Source organism: Lissotriton helveticus, chromosome 7, assembly GCF_964261635.1.
Source record: "Lissotriton helveticus chromosome 7, aLisHel1.1, whole genome shotgun sequence".
In the NCBI taxonomy this organism is placed as follows: domain Eukaryota; kingdom Metazoa; phylum Chordata; class Amphibia; order Caudata; family Salamandridae; genus Lissotriton; species Lissotriton helveticus.
In genome coordinates this window covers 1,658,820,822-1,658,844,615 of record NC_136068.1, presented here as the reverse complement: position 1 = coordinate 1,658,844,615, position 23,794 = coordinate 1,658,820,822, and the positions used below count along the sequence as shown (strand labels likewise).

General features: G+C 42.2%; 1 protein-coding gene across 7 annotated transcripts in view; it reads right to left on the bottom strand.

Moving 5' to 3' along the window:
* The window catches only part of LOC144770644 (B-cell receptor CD22-like), a 681,379-nt gene that overhangs the window by 542,477 nt on the left and 115,108 nt on the right, over window positions 1-23,794 (bottom strand). For 2 of the 7 annotated variants that reach the window (XM_078655345.1, XM_078655343.1), the window contains exon 1: window positions 19,664-19,978. The exons of the other annotated variants lie outside the window; for them this stretch is intronic. The gene's annotated coding sequence lies outside the window, so the exon portion shown is untranslated. Of the gene's footprint in view, window positions 1-19,663; window positions 19,979-23,794 lie in introns of those variants that run through there. 7 annotated transcript variants of the gene reach the window in all.

Here is a 23,794-nt window from a genome sequence, read left to right as displayed (position 1 = left end):
ACTGCAGTCAGCTGCTGAGGGTTCATTGGCCAACTTAGTCTTGTCTGAAATAAACGTCCAAAGGGGGAATGGTGAATTTAAAAAATGCATTGGAAGAAGCATGTAAAAGCTTGATTTGGGCAAGCTATGGAAATGAAATACATCCGGACAAAATTTATGACGCTCGGCGCCCTCGGGGTCCAGCAGAGGGTCGCTATAGGTATACCACGGGTGCCGAGCGTCGAGGGCGGTGTGCCAATGACGCTTCCACCCCCCTCCTGTGACCCATGGTGTGAAATCATCACACTATAAAAGTGCAGAAACCGAAAATTCGGAAGCCTCCTAAACCAGGAGTTATTAGAAAGACAGTTTTTCTTTCTAATTTTCTTGCACTTTTTTCACTATTCAATTTTCACTTTCACGTCCCTAGGTAAGGGTGGGCCTTAGAGAGTCCATACCGCCAGAGTTTATCTACACCAAGTCCTGAAGAATGCCAGGTAAATTTACACCGTTTCGTGGCTGAAACATGTCGACTGACTTAGGAAACTACCACTTAAATAATTGTGGACATATTTCCTACACATGATTTTATTTATAAGTCCCTAGTGATCCTAATACAATTAATTTTGATACACTACAGACTTTTTTTAACCTCACACCACTCACTTAAAATTCTTTGCACAGCACCGTCCTTACCCACCAACCCCCTCCGCAGTAGATCTGGCATTGTAGCACACAGAAGGGATGCTAGGTCCCTTCTGTGGGGCCCGATGATGAAGCATGTCATCACTAGGTGGTGAGTGAGGGATTTCTTAAAAAACGCCTTAAGTGAAGTCGTTTGTTTGCTCCTTACCGGTGGTCCCTAACTGCCTTGGAATACTCTTGTTTTGTTTACTGGCCTTTCTTTTTAATACATATAAGTCACTCCTTAGCTAGGCCAAAAACAACCCAGAGTGAAGGGTGAGGTGTTTTTAAAAATTTGTACATGTACTTTTAAGTTTTATATTTCCTGGTAGTGAAAAATACCAATATTTGTTTTTCACTACTGCAAGGAATAACCCTCACGTAGGATAACATTGGTTCACCTAAATAAGCGATAACTTTAATTTGGGAGCAGGTCGAGTTAGGTGTCTAAAGAATTATAATTAAAAGCCCTCTTTTATGGTAAAGTCAGAATTTTTGTCACAATTCTGAAAATACCAACCATTTGGTGTCTTCTGCCTGGATCCTGGGTCACATGACTAGTTGTACTTAGTAGTTGGTCTTTGTTTATTGCTCCAAGACAGTGAAAAAAAGCAAAGTTCTGTATTGCCAGGATGGGCCACTCTGAGCTAATGGGAAGGAGGAGCTGTCACCTACTACACATGCAAAACCAGAGGGGATGATGGACGGAGTGTTGAATATTGCAAGCACTCACACCAAGTCAACTGATCTGGGTTTAATCCATCATCATTCTTTAGCTCACTCCGCCACCCTAGTTCAGACATGGCCATATGCAAATCAGTCTGACCCCGTGCCTCATGGAAACAGTCCAGCCCGAACTGCCAAGCCATGTCTTCCCTGGACCGGAAACAAGCATCATGGGACCGGTTTCTGGCTAATCAACCGTCATCAGCCAGGCTAGCTTGAATCCAGTGGCAAAGTGAGCAAGGGACCCACATCTGGGCATACCCTGCCAACTTAGGGCCACAAAAGCCCTACCTGAGCATTCTCACCAAGGGGTTTGACACTATATTGAGACCCAGACAATCTGGGGCCAGGGCTAGGAGGCAGAAGATTCCAAGCACCTCTGAAGGTGCGCGCGGGGGGCAGGGGCACGTGAATCCTCAAGAAGCTTGTCCTACTTCAAAGTTGGCACCAGGTATATAATTGTGCACCTCAGTGCCTACATTTTTAGGACATAACTGGACCTGTGAAAGACTCAGAAGAAGGACTGCTGTGCTGCTTTGCTGAAAAAAGGACTGCCACTCTGCTGCTCTCTTGCCGGAGTAAGAAGCACTGGACTTGAATCTTGAACCAATGAACATCAGAGCAACTGTAAGGGCTAGTTGACTAGCCTTCCCATCAGAAGCCTCTGAGAGAGAACAGGCTTCCTCCATCTTGAACCAAACACTTGGACCCTAACAGCTGGCATCGCAGAACCTTGCATCGCAGTCTCCCAGAACTAACCCAGCACAATTAATTTCCTGACTAGGGCCTTCCATCCTCGGCAAGGGATCTTGCAATACTCTACAATCAGGATTTGAGGTACTTTTATTCAGCAGGCCTGAGTCCCTGTAGCCAGCCCATGCTCCATCTTGGTTGGCCTGAATTCAAGACTTTTCCCTGGTCTGGCATGACCAGATAACTACAGTTGCCACTTTGTCCTTTTTGGTGCTATGTTCATTTAAAATTCAAAACTATATCTCTGGTTCTACTTATATGATCTTTGTTGTTTTGGTCTTGAAGTATTTATTACATTCTATTCTGGTTTTCTAAATTGGTGTGGGATTTTTCTTGTGTGGTGTTTAACTTTATTACTGTTTGAAAATCTGCATAACTACTTTACACATTGCTTCCACATTAAGCCTAACTACCCTGTGTCAAGCTAATAGATGGTAGAGCACAGGTTAATTTAGGGCTTACTTGTGACTGCACCCTGACTAGGATTGTGGTTTCTGCTTGAGTACGGTTTCACCTGCCTTAACCAGTAACGCAGCTTCTTACAATGCAATGATGATCATCCTTCACCAACCCAAACGTTTGCGGCAATGAGGATGCCCCCTCTCAAGTACTCTGTGATAAAATAGCAATGCATTTTACACAGAAAATTGAGCTGATCTATGATAAAATCCCCTCAGCTCGGAGTTCTCAGCAGGTTCGTACATCTTAAAGCCCACCCACACTCACTAAGGCACAGCTGTTGAAAAATCCCCCTCCCCCTTACTTACGACAATGTGGAATCACTGCTACTTACAGTAAACTCAGGCTGTCCCCTGGATATCAATCCAGCTTAAATGTCTACTCTACATTCCAAACAACTTTCCACACCCATATGTTCGCTTCTCATTCTCTCTGTAAGAGAGGGATAGCTCACCACTGAATAGAAGGCGGCACAGGTCATTCATATGGATGACTTGTCCAAATTCCGACCTATTGCTCTACTACCACTCCTGAGCAAGTTACTGGAAAAACACATTAATAAACATCTGTCTGACCATGTCTAAACTACCAGAAGCCTTGATCCTTCTCAATCTGGATTCATGCCCAGGCATAGCACTGAGTCAGCCTTGATTGCCGTCATGGACAACATTAGGCTATATCCCTTGGCAGCGGACAATTATTATTACTCATGCTGCTTGACCTTTCGGCAGCATTCAACATGGTCTCCCACCAGATCTTGCTCAGGAGACTGAAGGAAATTGGACTCCGAGTATTGGCTTTTCAGTGGACGGTGAGCTTCCTCTCCCTCCGCTTCTAGACCATTAACCCATGTCCTTTTCATTCAAAGATCATGGATCTGACCAAGAGAGTACCCCAGGGCTCTGGTCTTAGCCCCACTTTGATCAACATTAATGCTGCTCCCCTGGCAGACCTACTTAGGAAATTAGGTTTCACACTGATTTCATATGCTGATGATACTCAACTTTTATTTTTGTTTATATAAATCCCCTCTTAGGGCCTAGTCCACCTTCTCTAAAGGTATAATAGCCATATTAAACTGGATGAGGAGTAATTTCCTGTAGCTTAACGCAGGGAAGACCCAGATCATGCTCTTCGGAGATGCACCACTGTTGTGCTCACCAGATTGGTAGCCAGGAGATCTAGCCTGTACCCAAGACTGTTGTCAAGAATCTTGGCATATGCATAGACCAGGCTCGGACCATGAAAGAACAGGGGACCCACACTGCTGGCTCCTGTTTCTATGTGAATGGACTGTTATGGCGAGTCTTTAAACTCTTATTCTGGCATTGGTACTAAGCCGCTTAGACTACTGCAACGCCCTCCTGGTCTCAGCTAATGAGGCTTTGTTGAGCAGATTGCAGGTAGACCAAAACACTGCGGCGCGCCTAGTCTCGAATACTCCACCCAGAATGGCTTCCCTTACCCTCCTACAACAGCTTCACTTGCTCCTTGTTCACAAACAAATCAAGTTTAAAATCTGTTGCATCGTCCACAAGGCCATGAATGGCAAGGGCCCCATTTATTTTGCAAGGAAATTCAACAACTACACTGCTTCTAGGTCTCTTCGCTCAGGAACTAAATTTCTTTTCTCTGTTCATCAGTTCAAAAAAAAAAAAAAAAGAAGAAAATCGAGGATGGTTGGAAAGCTTTCTCTCTATTGAAACCAGCTCCCCTCCTACCTGTGGCAATGCCTTGACCACCTTCAATTTAGAAGGCTCCTCAAAACGGTATTATTTTAACTTATTCCCTTCTTCGGCCTAGCACGTCCACAAAGCAGAGATACCCCGTTGGGGGTGATTCGGTGCTTTACCAAACAAACAAATAAAATAAATCCAAACTGCATCAAAATGGTCATTCATTAATTCAGGAGTATTAATACAGGAGTGGAAAAAACTTGAAAAAATATCCCTTGATATAGACAAAGCTTTTTGACTCCGTGCACTGGGAACCTGTTGCCCCGACCCCTGTGCAGGTGCTCGGACCTCTAAAAACTTGTTAAAATGGCTGTTTCCCTGATTTGCACATTTGACTGACCTGTAACTCCCAGGTTTATGGACCCAAGGGTACCCTATACTTGTGACCAGGGCCAGTAAGTTAGATCTCACCAGCGGCTACAGCAAATATTGTGATATCACTATAAGGAGCATGTAGAACATGGCTTCAGGCCTGCCCATTCAGACTGGCTGTGCAGTTGTTAAATTGACATTTGACCTGTCAAAATATCCTTTTTGACAGGCCTAAATCTTCCCTTTTTCTTACTAATAAGTCACCTCTAAATTTGGCCTTACTAGCCCAAATGCACGTTATTTAAACAGAGAACATGTAGAAACCTATTGTTTCACAGGTCTTTACAGCGAAAAATTGTTTAACACCTATTTACATTGTGGCAAAGCTGGCTGTGCCATAACAAAGTACTGGACTACTCTTCCATATGAGAAAGCTAATTTCGGATTGGTAAAAGCTAGGAAGATACTTCAAGGACATGTTCTAATAGTTAAACAAAATCCAACGTTATGGTAAAGTCCAATTTTGTGGGGCTATAACAAGTTTCATCAGGCTGAACTTGGATGCGCATACCTACAAAGTTGCTTATTTGGGCTGACTTGGTGTTGGAGGTGGCCATGGAGAGAAATATGGGCAAAGTTTCTATGTGTAAAGAAACATGACATAGGGATATCAAGGCGCACTCAATGAATTTATAGTGAAGGATTATGGATTTTATGTCAAGAATGGATTGGTGTCATGCATTGATGTGAATGTGAGGCACCTCAAGATATATTGGATATTAAAGTGAATTCACCTGCAACAGACCTGAAGAAGCGAGAGGAAGCTGTGAAACACGTGTTGGCTCAGGCACCAACATAGAATGATTTATTCTTGAAACAAATGGGAAAACGTTTTACAATTTAATATGAGCTCCATAATGATTGAGGATTGTAACCTATTGATTTAATGGTCTACTCATGAATGGTTTAGGAGAACATTTCTAGTTTAATTTAATTTGGATAGCAACTGAAAACTATTTAAAATTACCTAGTTATTCTGAGGGGGATATGTTTTTATATTAATTTCACATTTAAGAGAAATTGAAAATATTGTATTCATGTCTGTTGTGATTGAGATAGTTAATTTATGTTTGTAGTCTGGGAGGTAAGCTGATTTGTAAGAATACATTGTAATTGCTTCTCTTTTCTTCAATCCACAGCTAGGAAAATACTTCAAGGACACATTCTAACAGTTAAACAAAATCCATCTTGATAATATTAATAATATTAATAATAATAATAATAATAATACTCTTTATTTGGATGTAAAATATCCTTAAAAGAACAACACAATGCTTCTGACAGCAATACACGTTAATAATAAAAAAACAAACCAATAGACTTGATAGTTAAGTCCAATTTTGTGTAACTATGAATGCTTCCTGCTTAAAGCCTCTTGTAGCAGTAATGCTATCAGACTCCAATAGAAGTTTCATTAAGATGTTTATTTGGAGTAAAGAGCCCACAACCAGGTTAGCGTCCAGCAGACATGAATGATAAGTAGTACCCGACCATTCAGAACCAGAGAAACCCCTCTAGAAGGGGAATACAAGTCAAACAAATAGAACTACAGAATGTATAACACCAAAGAAATACATATACTGTGCATGTGACCAAATGATGTCATAAAAGGAGAACAGAACATCGACCCCTTCCCAAAACAAAACTAAATAACGTTTTCCTAGATTAAATAAAATACAAACATAAAATAAAAAACATTAACATCATTCCCCTATCTCAAACAAAACAAGGTCAAATCTTCATCAAAGAAACATAGGCCAGGCAAATGTGAATTCAAGATAATTCATAATCCATAAGCTTACCAGGTAATTCAACTTTACGTCCAAGTCGAGTTTCATTACTCAAAACCACTTCTTAATTGAACCCAGTAGAAACACCCTTAAATGAAGGCAAAGAAGAACTAACATCCTTTTCACAAGTAACATCACTAGTACCTACTTCAGAACTAATACACACGTTCCTATTCGTGGTATCATAGGTATTACTAGAAAGATGGTCCGAAGTGATCCTGAGACTGACATCCGTTTCTAAACAAGAACCAACATCAGTGTTCGAGTTCACAACATTTTCAAGATTTTATGTCTGCATAATGAAGTCTATAAAGGGGAAAACACAATGTTTTTCCCACCAACCTTTACCATTCAAAAGAGCAGATGTTTCAGAAACTATCTATCTTGGCAGGTAATAAAAATGTTGATTCTCCCTTAGTATCTTTAATGGGTCTTTTGACAAGAACCCAATGTACCACTTCAAACTTAATCTCTTTAGCATTCTTCTTATTGTCAACATACATTTTATTTTTTTATGAGCACAGCTGCAAACTTTTTCATCAAGCGACTCCAGATCATCAAAATAATATTCATGAGTAGACCCAAACACATTAGGAAGCATAGGCACATTGAAATTACTCCCCCATAACAACCTAAAATGAAGTCACCCCAGTGGTAGAGTGAGGTGTAGTAAGGTAGGACCACACATTTTGCTTAAGACCTCCTGTTTTGCCTGGATTTTGTTTTTGCTGACTTTCGGTTTCTGGGCACTTAACGACTGCTAACAAGTGCTAATGTAATAAAAGAACAACACAATTACCAGTACTGGATTAGACTTTCTGTCTTAATAGAAATGACCTTTATGAATGAAACATACCGGTCCGTTTTATGAATTACGTCAGTAGTTTGTTTATTTAACTAATTAATTTTTTTTTTCTTTTAAATCATTTTTTCTCCATGTTACAGGAACTTTTTTTGTGCATATATAAACAGATGAAAAAACAATACAATTAGTAACATCAAAACATTGTTTCAATATACAATATCATTGCAAAGTTGACTCACATCCTACCCATACTTTGGCCAAATCATACATCCCTCATTCATACAAAACAACAATATTTACAACAGACTTTTAGGTGACCCTATGTCAGAAAACACAAGTTCTTTGTACATATGAATATAAACATTAATAAATTCCTTATTTTAGAGTTCTACTCCGTCAGTACTGTCCCTTGGACATAAATCCTTATTTGCAACACAATAGTCATCTGTTTATTCAAATTGACACAGGGTCCGGTCAGGTCGACGCGTTTCGAACCACCAATTGCGGGGTTCTCCTCAGGACCAAAAAATCTCTACAAAACACAAAACATATATACTCATTTAAAACCACTACTAAACTCCTATCAATCACTCTAGTAATCACCACTAACCGGTGATCAACACCATACCTTGTAGCTGTGACTGAAATCCCTTAGGTTAATAAGGTTCGGAGGACACAGATCCCGCTTGGTACACTAGACAAAAAGACACAGACAGGACTGCTGTCAGACACATTTGCTTGATCAAGTCAGAAACACCAAACTGAACATCACAGTCAGTCGCTTACCTAATTATTCGTGTGGTGGCACCATATCAATTTAGAGGGGGGGAAAGGAAGGAGGAGAGCGTATTACTTATAACATCCCACAACAGTCCTGCTGTGGGTGAAGGTAAAAACTGCGGTGCTACTGCAGTGTGCTTACCAGGGCTATGTGGCTTGGAACTAAGCCCAGGGGTATTTTGGAAGCTGCCCAACGGGGGCTCTTGAATGGGGCCCTGTACAAAAACACACACGGAGTGGGGGCAGATTAGAGTCACAGGCAGTGTGGATTTAGCTGAAAGGAAAATCGGCGCAATGGAAACCTTCTTACCAGTGGCATCAGTCTCACGGGCTCAAAACACTGTGTTCGGCACTCTGTTCGAGATCATGTGATCGTGGTCCGAACTTCAAAACCACAGAGCTTTATTAAGCCCAAGCGTCAATCGTGTTTGTGCAACAACGTTTGTTAGGACATCTGGGGAAATCATACCCAAATTCGAATGTCAGATAGCACATGTCCCGAGTCGACACCAGAGTATGTTAATTCAAACAATGGATAAATGTAAAAAAAACCTTGCCATATTAATGTAGGATTTTGACCCAGTCCGGTCAGGTACTCAAGAAAAACTTAACGAGTTCATGACTTGGATTAACCAGAGGATGGAGGATATCAAATTCAGTTTCACCTCTTCCAACAAAAGCACTACGTTCTTGGATGTCAAAGTATATGCAGTGGAGGGTCCCTAGGGACAACATTGTTTCGCAAACCAACTGATCAAAACAAAGCACTTCACGATACAAGTCATCATCCCAGAAGTCTCAAACAAAATCTGCCCTTTGAACAATTCCTCTTGATTCTGAGAAATTGCCCAAACAAAGAGGAATATAATATTTTTTTCATGCTAATGGACTAATGGAGCAATTATTGGCGAGAGGATATCCTAAAAAACTGTTAAAAAACTCTCTAAGGAGAGCATGGTGGGTCCCTAGGGAAACACTATTACAAAAGAAAGTACGCCCAGAACAATCAAGGATTGTATGCGTTTCAACATTTGGCTCCAATGCCCATCAGTTGCGAAAGATGGTGATGCAAAACTGGCATCTGGTTAAAAACCTACATCCGGATCTAAGAGAACCACCACTTTTCGCCTTCAAAAAAGAAAGAAGCGTATCAAACCACATTGTGAGGGCTGCACTGCCCCCTGCTTCAAAACCAACACTAAGAGGTATGATGGGGCTACCCCCAGTTGTGGGCCACCATAAGTGTGGGAATTGCTCCTGCTGCGCACAGACAAATGAAGGAACAGTGTTTACGTTTAACGGCATTCACTGGAAACACGAGACCTTTACAAACTGCCAGACTAAGAATGTAATTTATGGAATTACATGTCCTTGTCCTAAATTGTATATAGGTAAGACCACTCAGGAGGCACGACAACGGATCACGCAGCACAAATCGAGAATAAGAAAGGAAACACCAAATGCACCATTGGTCCAACATTGGTTGGCAAAAGACCACAAGGAAGAGGATTTGAAATGGACTATCATTTCTAAAATTGAGAAGGACCCAAGGGGAGGTGACATAAAAGGAAGGCTCAGCCAACGGGACGACTATTGTGTTGCAAATAAGGATTTATGTCCAAGGGACAGTACTGACGGAGTAGGACTCTAAAATAAGGAATTTATTAATGTTTATATTCATATGTACAAAGAACTTGTGTTTTCTGACATAGGGTCACCTAAAAGTCTGTTGTAAATATTGTGGTTTTGTATGAAAGAGGGATGTATGATTTGGCCAAAGTATGGGTAGGATGTGTGTCAACTTTGCAAGGATATTGTATATTGAAACAATTTTTTGATGTTACTAATTGTATTGTTTTTTCATCTGTTCATATATGCACAATAAAACTTCCTGTAACATGGAGAAAAAATGATTTAAAGGGGAAAAAATGCATTAGTTAAATAAACAAACTAGTGACGTAATTCATAAAACGGACCGGTATGTTTCATTCATAAAGGTCATTTCTATTAAGACAGAAAGTCTAATCCAGTACTGGCAATTGTGTTGTTCTTTTATTGCATAGGGCATAGCCTCACTGGGTCAGAGCCACGACCCTGTGTTGTTTTCTAGTAAACAAGTGCTAATGTGCATGTGCTCTCTACTTTAGAAATTGTATAATTGGCTTATCCACAATTGGCATATTTAATTTACTATTAGGTCCACAGTAAACTGCACTACAGGCCTGTGACCAGGGCATGTACATTAAATGCTACTAGTAGGACTGCAGCACCGATTGTGCCACCCACTTAAGTAGCCCTTCAAACATGTCTCGGGCCTGCCATTGCAGAGCCTGTGTGTGCAGTTTTGAACTGCCATGTTGAATTGCAAGTTCACCCTCTTGCCAGCCCCAAGCCTTCCTTTTTAATTCATAAAGCCCTAAAGTAGGTCCTGGACAGCCCATGAGCAGGGTGCAGTGCATTTAAAAATTAGGACAAGTGCTTTTAGGTTTTACATGTCCTGGTAGTTAAAAACTCTTAAATGGGGTTTTCACTACTGCACTGCTTCCTTAGGTTAATATTGGGAATACCTTAATATAACTTTTAAGTGTAAATTAAGTGTAAATCCCAATTGCGAAGAAATAGACTTTTCCAGTTTGGTATTTCTGGTCTCACAATTTAATATCATAACTTATAATGCGGTTGTATTTTAAGTTGCAAGCCTTAAAATGCCACTTTTAAAAAGGTTCTCATGTATAAACAAAGGTTCCAGTAGATTGACTGTTTACATTGAAAAAGCAATCAACAAATGCAAAACACTATTTTTTGCAAAACATCTTTACACTAATAGATATGTGAATCTATGGAAAAAGAGAGAAAGAAAAGGTGCCTGCCCAAACACAAAGATGTGTTTTTATTATTAGAAATTACATGTTTCAAAAGAATCACAACACAAAGTAATATAATACAGAAACAGTTTGTGCTAGACTTATTACTTAAACAGATACATTCAAACATTGTATAGTGTTAACAAAAATATAGAGTATGGCAAAGAGTCTACAATTCAATCAAATAGTCCACACAAGATGGAAACAACTATGGGTGCATTCCCAATTTGCCAGTAAAGCACTGATAGCGTACTTTCTACCCTAGCAATTAAAGGGTCATCATCAGGATACAAATAGTTTTTGAGCACAAAAGCCAAAAAATGTCTAGAGTAGACCATTAAATACAAGACCAGATGATTAAGTCTCAAGGAAGTCTCCTTTGGATAAATTAATATTTCCCCACTGTGTATATTGATCGTCAAGGGTCATTGGATCCAGTGATCTCCTGTTCCTTACAATATGTTTGCAATGAACAGCGTGTTTAGTCTGTTATTTTTTGCAGAAGACTTCCTTGAGACACAATTATCCGGTCTCTTGTTGTGTTCCATGGTCTAATGTGGTATCTTTTTGTCTGGTGTTTTCATTGTTGTATGTGTCGCACAAATACTCTACACATTGCCTGTTAAGTTAAATCTGATTACTCTGTGTCAAGCTACCATAGGGTGAGCAAAAGTTCATTTAGGGGGCGTTTGTAACTTACCGTGACTAGGACTGTGGATCCTGCTTGGACAGGGGACATACCTCTGCCAACCTGAAACCCATTTTCTAACACTTCCATGACAGGATGTCCTGGGGGCCTTACCCAGCTCCTTTTATATCTTCACAGGATTTCTATCCTGCTACTGGCAGATGCACCTGGGCCTGCTTCACTTTTGTCTTTCCAGTCAGGCTGTCTCCAAACCCATTGGGAGGTGGAGATGACCCAGAATTTAGAGGGAACTAAGAAAGAGTTTAACCATTTCCATAGCCACTTATCTGGGTAAGCACAGGGCGTTCTTCACAAAGAAAGAAATGTTCGTTTTGGGGCAGAGATGTGCAGTGTGGGATTGTTTGCTACCAGGCCACCAGGAACTGCATCAAAAGCGGGTTTATTGTTTAAGGAGGGTCCAGGACTCCAGGAGTCACACCCATAGGCTTGTGACAGGTATAAATGTGGCACCATTAGGGACCCCCTTCAGAACACAGCTAGAGTTGTGGAAGACACAGGAAGGACTGCCTGGCCCCTCCCCAATAAATAAATACATAAATAAATAGCTGAATGACTGGTTGGGAAGGATATGAAAACAAATGCAATGCTCACCTAAGAAGTGAAAGGAATATATTTAGCATTTTTGAAACCCATTGGTAGGTCATCTATGGAATAGTTACTCATGGAATAGTTATCCATAATTAATGTGCCCAAAGATATTAAGAGCACTAACAATATACTGAAATAAAAGTTCTGAAGATAAAAACCTGACAGCTTTAGAAACAGAGAACCAACTTTATTAGTAGACACACTGTGGCTATCACAACTTGGCTACAAATTACATTTTGAAATGTATAACACTAGAAGGGAGAATGTGGAGGGTAGGATATTCAGGAACAATCAAGTTGTGTACTGTCAGTGGACCTGTTAATGAATGTCAAGTTGCGGAACTAATCTTTGTTTGTATAAAATGTATTGAAACACAGCGACGGCCCGTGTAGGGCGTTACACCGGGCGGTGACGTGGGTGGAGGTGGGTGTAAAATATGGGAAACTGACAATTACGGGTATGTAATGTAAAAATTAAATAAAACACATTTTGTTGTGGTTGCTGCATCGCATATGGTGTTGCAGCGCGCGCAACAAAATTCTTTTTATTTATTTTTTACGTTACTTACCTGTATTCATCCGTTTCTCATATTTTACACTGTCCCGCCCCACGTCACCGCCCAGTTTAACGCCCTACACAGGCCGTGGCTGTTGAAACACAATAACCGTAAAAAAAAATTAAAAAAGAAGAAAATGGACGGAAGAACACAGTCCTAGCTTGTGGGATACCCTCAACCACAGATTGGGTTTGGAATTTAATCATTTAAAATAATGGAAACTCTTGATGACAGCTCTACTCAGAAAAGCGAAAGCAAATATCAATGTTTGGAATAGAAAATGATCAAAATTCTCTCTTGAATGAACTTTAAGCTCACTTCTCTCTTCTAGTATTTAAATATTGCAAGTAACTCTGCACTCTGAAGCAACTGGATGGTGATATTTAGAGCTATTCCATGAAGAATATCTGGTGCTCTGCAAGACCACTGTCCTGCAAAAATAATGCACATTATTCCAGCACAAGTGGCATAACATCTGGAGAAATTTTCAATATAATGTTCACAGACGGTGCTTTCCCTGCACATTGGAAATCTGCCTCTGTTCTGCCTCTTCTTAAAAAGGATAACCTTAATGTACTGGATCAGAATAATGATCGCCCTATTTCCAGACTTCCCTATGCTGCTAAGTTGGAAGGGAAAGTAATGAATGAACAGCTATTGGAGCACATCAGAGAACACTGTATGTTGGATGATACCCAATATGGGTTTAGGAAAAACCATAGCACTGAATCGGTCTTGGTGGTAGCCACTGAGGAAATCTGTGAAACGCTCGAAAGGGGAGGGACTGTGGCTCTGATTCTGTTGGACCTCTCTGCCCCATTTCATAGGTCAACCACAACATTCTGGTTGATTGTATGCAGAGTTTGGGGATAGAGGATACAGCTCTTCGTCTCCTCCAATTCTATTCAGCTAACATGCAACAGAGTGTTGTTGGGCAAATTTATATCCAGGCCCTTCTCTCTGCCATGCGGAGTCTCACAGTGCTCCGCACTAAGCACAACATTGTTCAATCTTTATGTCACACCGCTGGCTACACTTATCAAAAAATATGGCTTCTCTTTAGCCTCATATGCAGATGACACGCAAATTGTGGTGTCATTGGTGAAACAGGAGTACAACTCTGGCCTTGCATTTAGAACCTGCATGAGCGATGTAAGCAATTGGCTGGACAACACTTGTCTTAAGCTAAATGCTGCAAAAACTGTGGTTATCATTTTTGGCAACAATCCATCGTTTTGGACGCTGGAATAGTGGCCCCCTGAGTTAGGCCCTCTCCCAGAACAAGCAAATAAAGTAAAAAACCTAGGTTTTTTGGTGGATAAAGAAATGAAACTTACAGGTCAAGTGAATAAAGTTACATCTGCCTCATTTTGCTCTCAGAGGCTAGTAAAAAAAAAAATCACAATTCTTGCCATCAGAGCTTTTGAAGACAGTAATCATTGCACTGGTACTTTCAAGGTTCGATTATTGCAATAGCCTATATCTTAATCTTGCATCAGGTTCTCAGAATAAGCTTCAGACTTTGCAGAATGCGGCTGCCTCTTTTCTCTTTCAAATTCCTAAATTTGAATCCAATCAGAAGAGCCATCAGGAAACTTCACTGGCTCCCAGTTAAACAATGTGTTAGGTTCAAGGCACTTTGCCTGTCCTACAAATCCTTGCAGGGACCAGGGCCAGCCCAGTTTAAGGAACAGCTCAAATGGTATACCCCAGGGAGGACACTACGTTCAGGCTCAGTTACGAACCTTGTAGTCCCGCCCTTCCAGAGGACAACATGGGGGGAGGGGTAAGGGAGAACGGGAGAGCTTTTTCAGGACCACAACTCTGATCTGGAATAACCTTCCGTTTCAACTTAAAGCCGCTCCTTCCATATTTCCCTTTAGAGAGGCCTTGAAAACCTGTTTGTTCTCTCAAGATTAGGAGATTTAGGCCCAGATGCATCAAGCAAAAAACAGGTCGCAAACGGGCAGATTCTCAGAATCTGCCCCTTTGCGATCTGTATTTTTGCATTTGGGATGCATCATCCCAAATGCAAAAATCGCAATTAAGGAATCTCTAAATTGAGACTGCATTGAAGGAATCCCAAATTGAGATTCCTTAAATGCTATGCATCAAACAAAAAAAAATAGCGATTGCGCTAATAGGAGTAGCAAATTACCATGAAGTTGAACTTCATGGTAATTTGCAAAAACATTGAAAAATGCACTAAAGTGAATTTTTCAAAGTTCCATTTTACACACACACATGCCCTTAGGGCATGTGTGTGTGCAAGATGTACCCCTATGCAGATTTCAGGGGTGCCACAGGGTGTCCTTTGGACACCCCTGCACCCTTGAAATTGCATTCTCAATTTGCAATTCGCTAATTGCTAATCGCTAATTGAGAATGTCTTCCCATTCATTCCTATGGGCCTCTAGGCCCATAGGAATGAATGGGGAGGTATTTTGCGATTCGCAATTTGCGAGTCGCAATTAAGGACTTTTAGGAAATCGCTTTTTTTAAAGCGAGTTCTTCATGCATGGCATTTTGCTATTCCTTATTAGCGAATCCTTATTTTTCGCTAATAAGGAATCGCAAAATGGATGCTTGATGCATCTGGGGGTAAGAGTATTTACAAGGACTACCTCTCCTGCAACTGTAGCCATCTCTAAAGCGCCAAGACGCCCCAGGGCTGGAGTTGCACTTTATAAATCACTCTCATTCATTCATTATTTAAAGCTCAAAATTAACAAATAAATATAACTTATGCAAACTGAACTTTACTTAAGTGGAATCAACAAAATATTGGAGTGGTTTGCAGTTCAGTATATTTTTAAAAAATGGTAGGTTAGGAGGGGCTTTTCCCAGCATGCTGAACAGATTAATACCCCTACCATAAGTGACCAGACGGTAGGTGAAATTGGTATCCCAAACTTTTTGCCCAGATAAAACGACAATTCAGCGTATGCACTGGGCTTATAAAATAAATCTACACTAATTTTGACGGTGAGATTAAGTCATTTATTCATAATTACAGATGTTGAGCCTGTGCTGGGAATCGAACCTAGGGCCTCATTAGGATTGCGGTTTTTCCGCATCCTCCGGGCCGGCGGAAGTGTCCGCCGGCCCGGAGGATGCGGAAAAACCGAAGCGGAGCCTTCAAAGACCCCCCGCCAGATTAGGATGGCTGGGGGGTCAGGAAGACCGTCCGCTGCTTTTCCGCCGTGGTCACCTTACGACCACGGCGGAAAAGCTCTAATATGCTCTATTAGGATGGGGGTTAACAGATGCCTTTCTGCGGCGGCTTCTCCGCCGTGGAAAGGCTTACGGTGATTTCTTTGGGGGCCCGTTGTGGGCCCCCAGGGTGAGTGGGGGGTGCACCTATGGTACCCCCCTGCATTTGCGTGCACGAAGGGGGAGGCACCGCGCGGTGCCTGCCGCTTTGTGCATGCAAATGCTAAGCATGCATATTTAACCTTGCGGCGGGTGCTGCTTCAAGCAGCACCCGCCGCAATGTTAAATATTGAGGATGTGACCGCCAGGGTGGCGGTCACATCCTAATTGCACTGGAGGGACCGCCGCTGCCCCTGCGGATGGTCCCTCCTCCTCTGGGGTGGCGGACAGACGCAGGTCCGTCCGCCATCCTAATGAGCACCTTAGTTCCTTAGTTCCAAAGGTGGTAGCTCTGGCTCTTAGATCAGGGCTCAATATTCTGAAAACAATGTTAAACACAAACCACATAACATTCTAAAACAGTTATTAAAATATTTATTTTTGTATTAAAAATCACCGACTAAGTCATTTTCAACATGGAATAAACAAGATTTGCCAAAGGAAGAAATACTAAAAAACCAAAAGCTCATATAGAGCTTTTCGAATTGTGCATATTCGACAATCTTATCACTGTGCAATCATGAATTGATCATATACAATTGTTCAGTGTTAGTGGATTATGTTTCTGTTTTAATCATTAACGCGTTTCGGTGGCCAAGTTTTATTTCTGGAACACCACCTTACTCAGTACAGCAATTTTATATTCCTCCCAGACCATTATTATTAAAAACATTGATCATAATTGTAGTAGCAAAATCTCTTGTGATGTAAAGATACGAAGGGGGAGTCTACAGATTATATAATGCTCCTAATCCGTTTGGTCAACCAACAATTTCTTGTCTCAATGAATTTACACTATTTTGGGGGCAATACACTTCGTACACATTCAGCTAGCCTAGTGCTGATTTTATAAGTTATGGATTTTGTCACCAGTGAACTTCTCTTGTCCGCTGCTTCACACCACAGATTTTCCAAGCAAGTTATACAGAGGATCATGCATCTTAACGTTCCTGTGACACCCCATTTTGTTTACCCTTGGTAACAACCTTTTTTGCCCCGAATGACACAGTCTGAGCCACCAAGGGAAGGCTCCTGAGGTTGAATATGCGATCTGGGCTGTTAATAAATCAAGTGTAAACAAAACCGGGTATCACAGGAAGGTTCTCTATATACTGTGCCTGTCCCTTGGTTGTTGAGGTGTTCCTCACATTTGTTTACCGTAGTTTTTTTGGCTCGTAGGTCTTTCTGGGATAGTACCGAGTAGACTTTTTCAGTTTCAGAAGGCGTGCAGCCTTCCAGTCCTACTCATGTAACTTTGCACTTTGTATGATATGCGTTGACACCTAGACCCTTGCACGGACCGCTTGTCTGCCTGTATGTAAGGTTTGGTTGGTAGGAAGATTCCATACTGGTAGTAGGGAGAAGAAGACAGTGATTCGGATGCAGCTTCTCTAGGCAGTGAAAGTGTATTGCCTGCATTGCTGGTGCTGAAGGGATGAGACCCATACACTGAGGTTAGGGCGGACGGAGACAGGGCCACTCTTTGGCATTCTTTTAAGACCTCTTAGCAGACAATTGCAGATTAGCTCTTCCTGTGTACTGACATTTGATGGATGGTAGGGTAGAGGGGGTGTTAGCAGATTCTGCTCTTACATGTGAGGACGTTTCTAGGCATGGCCTTCCCTTTTGCCTTATCCAGACTGCTACTTCAGAAGAAACGACAACAGCCAGATGCAGGGTATCCAAGTTTCCTCATGCCCATGTTTCGGATACTCGTACTTGAAGCCAGCATCATCACTAAAATGAAATTTGAAAAGGGAACTATCCCAAATCAGACTTATTCAAATTCTTGTCTGAGGAAAGGAGTGCTCGGCTAATTCCTCGAACAGCTGTTATGATCGATGACCAATGGCTACATGACAGTCAGTCTCCCAGAGGTGAAAGGACATCACCTGAAGACATGAAAACACAAAGCAGTGATGAGCGACTCTGCCTTGCACTAGAACGATACGCTGAGAAAAGTAATAAGTGTTAATAGAAACTCTAAGGCACGATATGAACTGAACCCACTTACAGGTACCTACATTTAGAAATTTCCTATAAAGACCAAAAAGTGAGTTCTCATCTGTAACAATTTTTACCCAAAGTTTTCATGTACTTCTGAATCACCATAGTTGGTTGGGAGCTGGTGCCTCTGTGTTAGACCTCCATAGAGGGTCAGGAACTGACACTAAGAATGGGTATAAGCCTGTAGTGTTATCGAACCTGGGAATGAACCTAGTTTCGGTGCGCAGCATTTCATTTTACTGTACTACTAAAAAGTTTTCTTTTTCTCAGACAAGTAGTGATATGGACAGCATGCGCCATTGCATCTTTCAGATGAGGGTTGAGTTTAGCATCTGCCATGCGTAGAAGCTCGCCCACTCCATGCCACCCAGAGAATCAATCAAAGCATGGTTACGTGACCTAACTTGCAGAGCCACAGGAGAACAGACCTCAGGACACAGAAGACAAACGACCTCAATCACCACAGTTGTGCCCCAGTAGACCCGTTCTGCCCTTTGACCCTCCTCATGGATCCGATAGCTGTTAATATGCAATAATACATAACCCAGTTCAAGCCATGCGCACCTGTGTGTCTAGATGCACGCACAAGTGTAACAGGCAAAAGCACTACACAAAGTTTGAATGTCCTTGTGTAGGCAAACCCAGGTGTCCGGCTTTCAGTCCTCGAACATTATAAACTTGGACGGACGTTTAAGCTGCCTCATTAGGGTACTCTTTCTCTTCTGTTTATATGGAAGAACAGCAAATATCCCCGAAATTATTCCAAGGTTAGGGAATTAAACCGCAATCATCAAACCAGCAGCAGTGTTTTCCCCAAATCACACAACAATCAAAGTGTAGACCTTTAATGCTAAATGTAAACCATTTAAAGAGGCTGAGTGAAGTCACTCAAAGTAAAGGGAGCGAATGCTGAAGTGGGCTGTATCGCCCAGTGCGCTATGCTGCTGTGGGAGGGGCAAAGTGCGAAATACATTTCAACAGGCCAATGAGCAAAGAGCATAGACTAAAAGCCCCTCTATATATATATAATGTTTGAGGTTACTCAGATAACAAAGCTGTCTCAAAGAACAGACCTAACAGTAAAGTGCTGGGACTGATTGAGAGGTTAACACTGTACCTGGGACAGCATGGGGCTCCCGTCCCCGCTGTAGTACTCATAAGAACGGAAATATATTTGCAAACCCGGCCTCTGCTGCCTTTTCAACTTGGCAGCTCAGAATCGCAGGTGGTTTCCAAGTATGGTTAATTTGAATACCTGGCTGGCACGCTCGGATTCCGGAAAACAAAGACCCTTTTAGCAGGCAGACAGAAGTCAACACAGCTCGTGTTTGTGTTTGGACCTTTCCTGTCTTCCTCCGTCACTTCTGTTACTTTACAGATTCCATGGGTTTTGTGGTTAGGAAAACAGAAGCGCTTGAAGGAGGCGCGAGCAAGGCTTCCGGAAGTTCAAGCCTAACATTTATTAAATCCGCCGTTTCCTTACCTGCTGTTGAAGGTCGTGTCGGCGCCGAGGATGGGAGATGTTTCCCTTCCTTCTTGCATGTTGCTGCAGTTTACACCTCAGACAAGCGGCAGCAGGGCTCTGCCGAGCTCGGCCACGCCCTTCTCCTTGCTCAAGGCAAGAATCGCCTACACCTGGAATGCTTGAGCCCGCATTTGCCAAAGAAGGAGCAACACACGAGGAAGAGGACATTCTGTGCACTGTTTTTTTGTGGTTCTTGTTTTCTTACGTGGATGCTAATCTTTGTGCTGGTTTGAAGCACATCAGAACTACAAGTCGCAGACTGCACTAGTCTGTTTAATAGCGTCCTTGACGAGAGAGACAGGGCCTTAGGTATTATTTACAGCGCTTGGAGACAGCAGAACTGCGTGTAGGGCGCTATATAATAAATACATAATATATTATTATTAATATAACAATAATAATGTCACCTGAGGGTTGTGTCTTGTATGAAAGTTCACAGAGAGGGAGGGATAAGGTACTGCGTGCTTTTCGCACGGTTTTGCATTTTTTCATAATTCCTGTGATGGTGAAAGGCATTTCTGGTCTCTCCGTGATCAGATGCTGACACTGCATACCTGTAATTTTGTTAAAGGTCAAAAGGATGGTTAGTACCTCTGGACTTCTAATGAAATGTATTTTTATGCTATGTCTTTTATATATTGGATGTTTTTAAATGCTGAATGTTTTATTGTATCTTTTATGGTCTAAAAGACCGAAATAAATAATTTTTGGATTGGATTGGTTAGGACCTTAGGTAGAGTGATTTTTGCACTAAGAAGATCGGACTGCAGCACTATAAGGCATCTTTTAGACTAAGTGCAAACAGTTTAGGGTTACCAGATGTTCCAAGGAAGCAATCTCTCACGCCTGTAGTTTAGTTTCCCAACGTGGTGCCTTCTCTGAGTTGTAGTCCTATTCGCTACTTTCCTTCCAATTAAAGTAACACACCTAAATAGTCGGATTTGTAAAAGAAAAGTCCAGGCCTGAAACTATTCATCCTTGGGGAACAGAACTGAATCCTGACTGTGCGGTGGAGACCAGTGACCTTTGTATGTATAGTGCTACGAGATCCCAGTCTGAAATAAAGCACTGTTAACAAGCAAGACATTATTTTAAACTTGCATTACACACTGTATAAGATAGGCTGCTACAAAATGCGCAGAAAGGTTTAAGATAAAAAAGGGCTTCCAAAATATAGATTTTAGCAATACACAGACTGTACATAATGCATTTTTAGGTCTCGCCTAGGCAGCGCTTGCACTGTCTCTTGAGACATGTATTGTACACTATAGCGTGGAAGCTCCACCCACTCTCCACCCCTCATTTTCATTGGCTTGTGTCTTAAATGCTATTTAAATACTACCTTCTGATTGGTTGTAGGCTTGTTTGTCCCTCCTTATGATGGACATGTCTTCATTTGTGTCCTTCCACGGCCACTGGCCCCTTTACTGCACAGACTACTTTCTTCCCATGCCTCCACCCCCTTCCTCCCACAATCTGATGGCTTCTTGCCCCCCTATTGCATTTATTTGTCTCTCCCTGCCAATGCTTTTTTTATTTGTCCTCCCTACCACCATCTGAGATCTCTGTTTATTTAATATTTATTAATAATACAGTCCAGGTCAAGGCTTGAATTTATTAATACAGTCCAGGTCAAGGCTTGAACCCTGTTCTCCAGCTCCAAAGTCCGCAGTGTTTCTCTGCACCTTTTGTTTCACTTGGTTTCATTTGACCGTGTTTTTTATCTGTCTCACCCCTCCAGGTGTGTTGTGTTTTTTTATTTGCCTCTCCCCACCCCTCTAAGATGGCTGTTTATTTATGATGAGCTGATACAGCCTAACTGAGGCTCGAACCCTGCTCTCCAGCTCCAAAGTCGGCAGCTTTATATCTTAAGCGACCTCCCACCATGCACCCACCCGTTAACCCCTTCCTCCCTCTCGCTTTCCCTGAGCTCCCCTGTAAGGATGAAGGAAGCAGTGCATAAAGGTATTGCTCTTTCCCTTTTATCCCTCCTATCCCTCCCGCGTTCATATGAGTGTTGGTGAAATGAAAGGGTAGCATTGTGATCTTTCGGAGACAGTTTACTTTATGATTAAAAAGATCGATGTATGCGTGGGGGCTGCAGCACTGCCATATAGACCCACAGAAACAAAGAGGTAAGGGGTCCGTGTAACATGACTGAATGTTTGTACCGGCCTTGACACACACTACATTCTCCTATACCTTTACAGAGGAATAAGGCAGGCGGTCAAGGAGCTGACACTGTAGTGCCCTCTGCTGGTGCATTTTGTGTTTGCACTAAGGGCAGAGAAGAGGGGGACGCATTAACGCTCTACTCCACATGATAGAAGCGTGGCCTGCTCTGTAGCTTACACCACCCTTCAGTGTGAGGGACTCCTGATGCCACTCCATTCAACACTAGGCACAACTATGCCGGATTTTTTTCACCCATAGCGGAATTCATTTTTAAGAGTTATTATACACAAATTATTAGTACCCAATACAATAGTAGTCAGTTTCTAGACCCGAGCTGAGGTGATTGTGCAGCAATTTGATCTTGCGCACTACACACCAACTGAAACGTCAGTCTTCAGAGGCGGGTTCTCCGAGATAAACTGTGGGTTTACATTAGAAATATGCACCAAGGTGGTACTTCGCATTTTTTGAAAAAAATACCAAGGCTGTGATATTTTACTCCAATAATTTGTTCTGAGTCACTGGTCTTCTGACGTAGTAAATAATTGTCTGCAGTAGACAGAACAGAAGCAATTCTGTTGCAAACAATAAAGCAGCATTTCTCAATGAAAACTATAACAGGAAACTAGAAGAGCCTTAAATATGTGTAATGGACCATCAACTGGATGTTGAGGTGTCGCACCCTAGCGCGATGCACAGCTGCACACAGGCAGCATAGTAAAGCAGAGTCAGGCAAAGTAGAAGGCAATGAAGGCAGCAAAGCACTGTCGAGACAGACGAATATGGCCAGGGACTACCGGAAAACACCCCCCCCTTGTGTTAACCAACATTTACTAAAAACGGACATGAGAGGGATTTCTTTGGAGGCGGGGGTCATACAACACCTGGTCATATTTATAAAAACATAAAATCAAATAAAATTGAAATAAACAATATTTTCACATTTACGCAGAAAACGTTTCATGACATTTGATTACAATTAATATATAGAGATATCAGATGGCTAACCATAACATAATTCTAGTACAAGGTATTTCCTATCCAAATCTAACATATGAACCATAATCATACAGTAATTACTTTTCTGCGTATCCTATTTGGGTCAACAGCAAGGTCACTAACTGGTGTCAGATCCTTATCAATTAACCACCCCCTCCAGTCAGAATGCGCATGCGCAGAGGGCCCATTTACCCCGAGGGTACTTCCCCCCCGTTACCCCCGTAAGCTCTATTAACTTCATTAAAGGCGGCCCTTGCATCCCTGTGCCGTTTACTGACGTCATTGTGCACGCGCGGGGTGGCCAACCAGCCTAGAGAAAGCGTGACTCCCCCTCTCTCTCCCCCCTGCACCCATCCAGCCAACCTGCTGTACTGCCCCAGGAGTTCTAGGAGAGACCATTTGTCTCTTCCCTTGGGCGACCCCATTCAAGAATGGCGCCGCCCTCTAAGGACTTCACATTTACTGCTCACCAATCATGACCTTACCGCCTGACCAAGGAATAGCAATAAATACGACAATTGATGACCTGTAAACAGGATAAAGTTCTAAGGAACAAAATAATAGTACGACACACCTGTCATCCATATACATTGGGAAAAAACATATGAAACAACCTTCATAAACACAATACCAATATCTGCTTTAGGGGATGGTGGGTGGGAAAGAGAATTACAGCCTCCTAGAGGCTGGGGGGGCAGACCGTGGAGCGCGGGGTCAAAGAGGCAGACTCCCGCGCTCCCCCGCCTTTTAAACCCCTCACTGTCTAGGCCGGTTCTAACCGGCCTGGCCTTTTGTCCCCAGCCACCCGGAAGTGATTCAATCACTTCTGGGTCACTGTGGAGTCCTGGGTCCAATCCACGATGAGGCGCGCCCGCCGTGTCATTGTGACGCGGCAGGGCACGCCCCACCACAGAC